General features: G+C 37.8%; 1 pseudogene; it reads right to left on the bottom strand.

The window, feature by feature from the left end:
• Positions 1–9,589: 9,589 nt before the first annotated feature.
• On the bottom strand, positions 9,590–9,766 carry LOC143671335 (DNA-directed RNA polymerases I, II, and III subunit RPABC4 pseudogene; annotated as a pseudogene).
• Positions 9,767–10,179: the final 413 nt, after the last annotated feature.

The raw sequence follows: 10,179 nt of genomic DNA, 5'->3' as shown, positions 1-10,179 counted from the left end.
TGAATGTAATACTTTGTTGTTTGTTTGTTTCCTGCTTTTCCTAAGTGAAGTGGGAAATTTTTGTTCCTCGGGTAAATATTATTGCAAGTTGGTCACTGCACTTGGTCACATGGTGGAAGCTGCTGTTTATAACTATTTTCCATATTCCATATTCCATAGTCCCTTTGATCATGGTTCTTTGCTCACTAGGATGTGCAAATCTTCACTCCTTAAAGCTCTGTGCCCTTAGTTCTTCTACCACTGTCGAGAATGGAAATTTTCCATTGACTTTAATCAGAATACACAGAAATACTAAGATACACTTGAGACATTTCAGACATACCTCACTTTAGCCCCTTATGTACTAGCAAACAACTTCCCTTTCATATTCCTCAGTCACTCCAGCCAGTACAGTAACCCTATTTCTGTTACCTGTTGATTGAATCATTGTTTTGCTCCCTGGTGAAAGCCTGTTTCTCATTGAACAAAGACCTCCAGTCCTGATGAGTGTAAAGTCATGGGTAACGGATGAATAATTCAGGCTAGTGTATCACAAGGATCATAATGAGAGGAGACATTTTCACTTTTACCTTTGCTTTACCAGAAGCTTGAATCCAGGCTCTGGGAGAAACAGCACCACATATTGGATGCTTGAACAGAGGAATACCCCTGAACCTAAAGTTACTGACATTCAGCTTGACTCCTACCTGAGTCTTCAAATGCCATTGCCCTGTTCCAGTGAGGCATCCATTCATGATGAATGGGGGTACAATGAGTCCAGTTTTATGAGTTGAAAGATACCTTGCCCCCCAAAGTAATATATTGAAGTCCTAAGCCCAATTCCATGAATATGACCTTATTTAGAAATAAGGTCTTTGAATTTGTGATTAGTTAAATAGAAGCCAAACTGCTTTTGGGTTGCCCTTAATCCAGTGTGACTGCTGAGCTTCTAATTTTATTTTTAAGACATTTTATTGCAATATTGTTTTAGTTTTTAAGTTGCCAGATTGCAATATAGCAGAAATTGAACAGCTTTTAAAAATGGAATTTATTAAGCTGCAAGTTTACAGTTCTAAGGCCATAAAAATATTCAAATTAGGGCATCAACAAGAGGTTACCATCACTCAAGAAAGGATTATGGTGTCCAGAACAGGTCTGTCAGCTGGGAAGTCGTGTGGCTGACATCACTGGGGTCTCTGGTTTCTGGACACCTCTCTCAGCTTGGAAGCCAGATGATGACATCTACTATCTTTCTCTCCTCATTTCATAAGGCTTGCCTGGGGCCGCCGTCGTTCCGCATCTCCAAAGATCTCTGGCTGTGTGTACTCTGGGGGTTCTAAAGCTTTTCCCAAAGGGGTTCTTTCTTAAAGTGCTCCAGTAAGCAACCCCATCTTGAATGGGTGGAGACACATCTCCATGGAATCAATCTAATCAAAGGTTACCACCCACAATTGGATGTGTCACATCTCAATGGAAACAATAAAAAAGATCCCACCCAGCAATATTGAATGAGTATTAAAGAGCATGGCTTTTCTGGGGTATACAACAGTTTCAAACTGGCATAGATATCTTCACATACATACAGTCCATCCACAGTATACAATCTAAGGCTCAGAATATCATCACATAGTTGTGCATTCATCACCATGATCATTTTTAGAATATTTCATCATTCCAGAAAAAGAAAGAGAAAGAAAAAGGAAAAAAACTCATACATCCCAAAACCCTTACTCCTTCCTCTCATGGACCACTAGTATTTCAATCTATCCAATTTTTTTACACCTTACACACACCCCCATTATTTATCTATTTTTTGTTCTTATTTTTTAACTCATATATCCATTCCCTGGATAAAAGGAGCACCAGGCACAAGTTTTTCACAATCACAGTCACACAATGAAAGCTATATAGTTACACAATTGTCTTCCAGAATCAGGGCTACCAGAATACAGTTCAACATTTTCATGCACTTCCCTCTAGCCACTCCAGTACACCATAAACTAAAAAGTGATATCTATGTAATGCATACGAATAACCTCCAGGATAACCTCTTGACTCTGTTTGAAATCTCTCAGTCCCTGAAACTTTATTGTTTCATTTCTCTCTTACCCCTTTTGATCAGGAAGACTTTCTCAATCCCATGATGTTGGGTCCTGGCTCATCACGGGAATCCTGTTCCACATTGCCAGGGAGATTTTACACCCCTGGGAGTTATATCCCACATAGTGGGGATGGCTGTGAGTTCGCCTGCTGAGTTGACTTAGAGAGAAAGGCACATCTGAGCAACAGAAGAGGCTCTCTGGGGGTGAGAGCATAATTATAAGAAAGCTTAGCTTCTCCTTTGCAAGAGTAAGTTTCATAGGGGCTGTATTAACTAGGGTTCTCTAGAGAAACAGAATCAGGGTGTGATATCTATAAATATAAAATGTATTAAAGTGTCACATGTAACTGTGGGGATGTACAGTCCAAGATCTGTAGGGCAGGCCACAAGCTGGCAGCTCTGATGAAGGTCCTCAGTGAATTCTCAGGAGAGGCTGGCAGACTGAAGCAAGAAGAATGATCATCTCTTCTGAGTCCTCCTTAAAATCTTCCAATGATTAGTTTAAGTGCCACTCATTACAGAAGACAAATGCAATCAGCTGTGGATGCTGCCAATATGGTCATGATTTAAGTCCATGAAATGTCCTCATAGCAATCGGCAGGCCAGTGCTTGCCTGACCAGACAACTGGGCACCACCACCTGGCCAAGTTGATACATGAACCTGACCATGACAGAGGTGAACCCCAAGAGTGAGGGCTCAGCCTATTGAATTGGTTGTCCCCATAGCTTGTGAGAATATTAGGAATTCCCAGATGGGAATTTTAATATTTTCTCCTTTTTCCCCAGTTCCCCAAGGCAACTTTGCAAATATTTTTTTAACTTTTGCCCAAATTACTCTGGGATGTATTGGGGCATCACACTAACCTACAAAAGCCAACAAGATCTCACACCCTATTCAAGATTCCATATAATTATTGTGTTCAAATAAACTGAACTTACAAGTTAAATTAGATAATGCACTAGACTGTAAGCAAACCATGGAGTGGTAGGTCACACGAAGGCAGTGTCAGAGATTGGACTTTGGGAGCTACATACTAGGAATGCCAAAGATCGCTGACCACCTCTAAAAGTAGAAAGAGGAACGACTAGATCTTGCTTGTTTCAGTTTGCTAATGTGGCTGGAATGCAATATACCAGAAATCGATTGGCTTTTATAAAGGGGATTTATTAAGTTTCAAGTTACAATTCTAAGGCTATGAAAATGTCCAAATTAAGGCATCAACAAGAGGAAAACTTCAATCAAGAACAGACAATTATATCCATGGTTTCTCTGTCACGTGGGAAAGCACATGGTGACATCTGCTGTCCTTCTGTCTGGATTTCTGGTTTCAAATGGCTCTCTCGGTTTCTAGAATCTCCTGGAGCATTTCCATCTACATCTCCAAATGTTTGAATTCTCTCCAACATATCCCTTTCTTAAAGGACTCTACTAAACATATTAAGACTCACTTTGAATGGGCAGGGTCATATCTCCATGGAAACAACCTAATCAAAGGTTCCACCCAACAATGAGTCTGCCCAAAAAAGATTGGGTGAGAAGAACCTAGCTTTTCTGGTGATACATTACAGTTTCAAACCAGGACACTGCTCTACAAACTTCAGAGGAAGTGTGGCCTATCTACATTAGATTTCAGATATTTAGCCTTCAGAATTGTGAGATGATACATTTCTGTTGTTTTAAGCCTCCAGGTTTCTGATGCTTTGTTATGGCAGGCCTAGGAAACTAAGACAAGCAACGAGTTCCATGAGTAGAGCCCCACTGTTACAATTCATGTCCTGTGAACAAGTTCCTTGTTTAAAGTGATGCCGTGTGGAATTTCATGGTGATGGATAAGGCAATATCTAAGTTCACAAATATTGGTTTTCTCTAAGGCAATGTGTATGTAAGGAAAACCCATACCAGGATTAAGTGTTTATTTGAGTAAGGACAAAAGGCTACCCCTTCATTGATGGACATGGTCCACCTTAATCACCCCACCTCCTGGTTGCTAGATGAACACTCTGTAGACTGGTGCTGTATTGTGTGCTCGATGTAGTTCTCTGCTGCTGGCAGATAGGACATTCAGTAATTGTTGTATGGAGATCAGACTCAGTGAGTGGAAATCCATTTCGCTGATCCCATGCATACCCTATATCCCTGCCACCACTTACTCCACGGTCATTTTTTTCTTGAGCCCATTCACTTACAACATAAGGAGCTGGCCCATCCATCTTATTTTACTTCTCCGATACAGACATCCTTGATAAGAAATCTCATGAGACACAAGCATCTTTGCATTATATGCCCATTTGGACAGATCTATTCACAAAGCTTTATTCCATACCTTTTTTGCCACAAATTTTCAATCATGCTTCTTCTACATCCCTGGCCATGCATCCAATCAACTGGAGGATATGCACATATACCTCTGGCCATGTATCTTCCTGGAAGGTTGCATGATCTGGTGTGCTACTCAAAGTTCTGCCCTTTAGGAGGATTTCTGTTCACAGCTGTCATTTATAGAAGGAGGATAGTGGGGCTATTATACCACTGTTCAACCACAATCACACACATAATGTTGGGCTATTATGCATCATCTGTCCACTTTTGCCTCTTGTTGTGGGCAGGATTCTAATTATGCCCTTCCAATGCCCAATATTGGAAACCATATATCCAATATGGGTTTACTCTCCAGAATATACAAATATCCAGAATATATAAAGAAATCTTACAACTCAACAACAAAATGACAAACAACTCCATTTAAAAAAATGAGCGAAAGATTGGAATAGATGCTTTTCCAAAGAGGAAATAAAACTGGCTCAAAATCACATGAAGAGTTATTAGGGAAATGCAAGTCAATACCACAATGAGATACCATTTCACAACTACTAGAATGGTCACAGTTAAAAAAAAAAAACCTACAAATTTGGGAGAGGATGTGGAGAAATAGGAATACCATTCTTTGCTGATGGGAATGTAGAATAGCACAGTAGACACAGTGAAAGACAATTTGACAGTTCCTCAGGAAGCAAATTATATAACTTCCACACGATCCGGCAACCCCACTACTAGGTATATACTTAGAAGAACTCAAAGCAGGGACATGTACAGATATTTTCACACCAATGTTTAAAGTGACATTATTCTCATTGCTAAAAGATGGAAGCAAGCCAAGTGTCTATCAACTAATAAATAGATAAATAAAATGTGGTATGTACATATGATGGAATATTATTTAGCTATAAGAAGGAATGAAGTCCTGATACATGCGACAACATGGATGAACACTGAGGACATTATGTTGAGTGAAATAAGCCAGACACACAAGGACAAATATTGTGTGATCTCACTAATATCTCATTATAATAAGCAATCTCATAGAGCTAAAATCTAGAATATGAGTTTCCAGGAGTTAGAAAAAGGGGTAGAGAATGAGAAACTGGTGTTTAATTTTTACAGAATTTTTAATTAGGTTGATTATAAATGTTTGGAGATGGATACAGGTGATGGCAGCACATTACAGTAAGTGTAATTAATGGCACTGAATTATGTGTGTGATTGATTATATTGTGCGAACAGGGAAGTTTAGGATCGTATATGTCGGTAGAAGGAAAGTTAGAGGATAAAACATGGGATTATATAATATAATGAAGCTTGTGGTTGATGACTAGGTTTAATAGCACAAATACAAGAATGTTCTTTCATGAACTAGAACAAATGTACATTAGCATTACAAGGTATTAACAAAAGAGTGGTAAATGGGGAAGATGTACCTAATACAAACTATGGAGTACAGTTAATATTTAATATTTTAATTTTAATTTTTTCATCAGTTTTAACAAAGGTTACACTCCAATGTTAAGCGTCAATATAATGGGGCATGAGGAGAGCAGGATATTTCTTTTTGGAGTATTGAAAATTGATTGTGGCGATGAATACACAACTCTGAATATACTGTGAGCCATGGATTAAGCACACTGGATGGATTGTACGGTATGTGAATAAATGTCAATAAAATTGAATTCAAAATACAAATTATGGGATGCTGCGAAGGCAGTGCAGAGAGGGAAATTTATAGCCCCAAATGCCTACATTAAAAAAAGAAGAAAGAACTAAAATCAAAGGCCTAACTACATATCTGGAAGAACTAGAAAAAAGAACAACAAACTAATCTGAAAGCTAACAGAAGGAAAGAAATAACAAATACTAGAGCAGAAATGAATGGTATTGAGAATAAAAAAATAAAGAGAATTAACAGAACTAAAATTTGGTTTTTTGAGACCATCAATAAAATCAACAAACCCTTAGGTAGACTGACAAAGAAAATAGGAAGAGGTGCAAATAAATAAAATCAGAAATGAGAGGTGGGACAATACTACATATCCCACAGAAATAAAAAAAATCTTAAGAGGATACTATGAATAAGTATATGTCTACAAATTAGACAACTTAGATGAGATGGACAAATCCTAGAAACACATGAACAACCTATAATGACTCTAGAAGAATTAGAAGACCTGAATAGACCAAGTACAAATCTAGAGATTGAATCAGGTATAAAAGCCTCCCAAGAAAGGAACAGCCCAGGGTCAAATGACTTCACAGGTGAATTCTACCAATAATTCCAGAATAACTATTACCAAGGCTACTCAAACTCTTCCCAGAAATTCAAGAGGAAGAAACCCTACCTAACTCATTCTATGAGACCAACATTACCTTTACTCATGAATTCTGTTGATTTTTTTTCCTCCTTTCTTCCCTGGCAATCACTCTCTTTGTCTGAATTTCATTCTTTTGTACGGAACTACAGTAGAAGGATTAAGACACATCCTGATTTAGGTGGGGAACACTGTAACTGAAGGAACCTCATTGAAAAGTCCTAATTACAATGGGTTCACACCCACAGGAATGGATTATACTAAAAAATATACTTTTCTGGGGTACATACAGTTCCAAACCATCATACATGGATTACTTCATTTTATAGTACAATAAATCTTTGAGTTGATGCTATCATTTCACACCAATTATACAAATGAGGGAAGGAAGGTATGGTACGGTCACAGAGCCAGCTAACAAGGGTCAGTGTGGGTGTTCAGACCCAGAGCCTTCTGCTAATGCCATGCTGTTTACTGAGCTCTTGAATAGCAATCAATCTATCAATAAGTCCTATCAGTTCAACTTCAAAACATTGTCTCTCACAGTCAACTATTTCTCACTCCGTTCACGGCCATCACCCTGGCCCAATCACCATGATTATCTTTCGGAACTATTACGGGTGGGTCTTAACTGGTTCCCTACTGCTACACCTGGCTCTTTATAGTCCATTCTTACACAACAGCATGGGGGATCCTTTAAGTGTTTAATATGTTACTCTCCTGCTTATTTCCCCAATGGTTTCCCATTACAGGGCCCTAAGTGAATTGGACTCTCCCTACCTCTGCAAGCTTCTCTTCCTTCACTCTCCTACCTCAGAAGTTCTAATCACATGGGCTTCATCCTGAGGTGGGAACAAGACAAACTCACTTTCCACCCTGAAGCTTTTCCACTGGTTATTTCCTCTACAGAAATGTTCTTTTTTTTATCTTCCTATGGCTGTCTCCTTCCCATCGTTCAGCTGTCTGCTCAAATAACCATACTCCCCCTTGACTAACTTACAATTTACTCTGGGAGGGGTGGGTATGTACGTGCATATATGTATATGAGGAGGAGGCAATTTGTTTTCACATCTTGTCAGCCATGTCTTTACATATTTTATTATTCCTTAGGGCTGGGTATTTCTACTTTCATCTGTTATATTTGAATTTTTAATAATTTCAATGTGTGAAGATAGCTCATATCTCAAAACATTATTACCTCAGCACATTGACCTCCACAATTTCTCCTCTTTGACAATGAAAATGAAGTTAAAATAAATGAAATGAATTACCTAAAATTATTACGCTAACAAGTGGCAGAGCTGCAACTTACAATTTTAAGTTCCATTTAGTGTCCACAGTTGTGGTTAAGGAGTTTATTAGGGGCCAAGTTGTACATCGATTTCAAGCTCAAATTTACTGATTTTTATATTTATAGAGTACTATTCAAAAGAAACTTTTAAAAGCAATTTTACATATATTTTCTACTTTTTTCATAAAAATATCCAGGTAGGTAAGAGGTCATATTACTTCCATCTTATAGATGAAGGGGGCATCAAGAGGTTAAGTGACTGATTGAAAACAGGTCTTGGGTTCCAGTTGTAATATTTTTCCATTAAACCATGCTGCCTAGTTAACCAAATAACAATATTCAAATAAACGATCAATACACAAAATATCTAGGATGAATTAGAACAGTAAAGAAAAGTATAACTACATTACACTTGGGATTTATTTGTTTAAGGGGCTATTGTAAGGAGGTAGCATATTTATTAGTATTTCCTCATCTGAAAAGGGTAAAGTCAAGAAGAAACATACCAGAACCACAAAATTATAAAAGTCACAGATAAAGGAAAGCCTGGATCAAGGAAGTATTCTTTAAAAAGAGACAGGCATGGCTATTAATAAAGTTGGAATATACCTAAATCCTATGTTAAGGAGGCCAATATGACTTTTCATAATGACGGAATCTTGGAATAGCTGGAGTACAGGTGAGAGCATTAATTCCATGTTCCTAAGATCAAGGCAAAAGATTTAAACATTTATCCAATAAATTTTAGTGTAAACTGATCCCCATTCTCTTTATATTCTGAAATTAGGATTTTTGACCATAATGAATGATTATATCCAGGAAAGTGCACCCAACTGGAGTGTCTGCTTCACCCACTTTACTTGGAGTTGATTTCGCCTTACAGAGAACAACCATTACAATTAATTTCCCTCTCCCAAGATCTTAAAAATAACCAAACATTATTTAGAAATACAGGAAGTCCTATATCAAGTAATATATGAAAAATAAAAGTCAAAATGGTGTATGCACATAGTCAGCAGGTACACTGGTATACTCTGTACCAAATGACACTACAGAGTTTGCAAACTCTGTAAACTGGTGATATAGGACAGTAGTTTCCAAAGAATATACTTAATCAGACCCTCAGGTTGCCCCAGAAACCAGTATTTTAAACAAAAGATCCAGTGATTCTAGGTTTTGATTAAAAGTATGGTTTAGGAAAAGCAATTCTTACCTCACCATGTGTCAGATTAAATATACAATAAAATTAAATTATAAGTCATGTAATCGAACAATTTCTTTACACAAAGTGTTAACAGCTATCTAAATACAATATGGTTTAAAGTGGTCATAAAATGAAATTGTGTATGTGTGGTTGCATTCATAAAGATGAGTGTGCTGGGCGGGCCATGGTGGCTCAGCAAGCAGAGTGCCTGCCTGCCATGCCAGAGGACCCGGGTTCGATTCCCGGGGCCTGCCCATGTAAAAAAAAAAAAAAAAAAAAAAAGATGAGTTGTGCTAACCAAAGCTATACCAACAATGTGAAGCATTAATGGCGACGCTAACTATAAGCGGAGATGTTACTCTGAATTCACATATCATTGAGCATCAAAACCTACCAGTCTTCCAGTTCTTTTCTTGTACATTATTCTGAATCCACATTCTCTGCATCTGGTCGGGTCCCTGGATTTTATTTCATTTTCTATGTGACATTCTCCACAGATAGAGATCACTGACTGCTGCTCTGGGGGTTGCACATCCTTCTGTGTGTCCATTGCGTGTCTGCAGCAGGAAGAACCCCTCTCATTGAGGGACTGCAGTTACCCCTGCAATTGATTTTTACATGAATTTGTTTATTAACTTTTTTGTGAAGTTTTTAGTATTCTCTCTATATAGGGTCATGTCACCCATAAATAGTGATATATTAGTTCTTCCTTTCAAAGTTGGATGCTTTTAAATTATTTTTCTTACTTCATTGCTCTGATTATAATATCCAGTTCAGTGTTGAATAGAAGTATTGAAAACTGGTATCCTCGTCTTTTTTCCTTATCTTAGAGGGAACCCTTTCAGTCATTTGCAATTTTGTATAATATTCGCTGCAGGGTTTTTATAGATGCCTTTTTAACAAGTTGAGGAAGTTCCCTTCTATTACTAGTGTATTGAGTGTTTTCATCATTAATGATTCTGT

This window comes from Tamandua tetradactyla, chromosome X (genome assembly GCF_023851605.1).
Source record: "Tamandua tetradactyla isolate mTamTet1 chromosome X, mTamTet1.pri, whole genome shotgun sequence".
NCBI lineage: Eukaryota > Metazoa > Chordata > Mammalia > Pilosa > Myrmecophagidae > Tamandua > Tamandua tetradactyla.
Note: the sequence above shows the minus strand (reverse complement) of the source record. Positions and strands in the feature narration are given on the sequence as shown.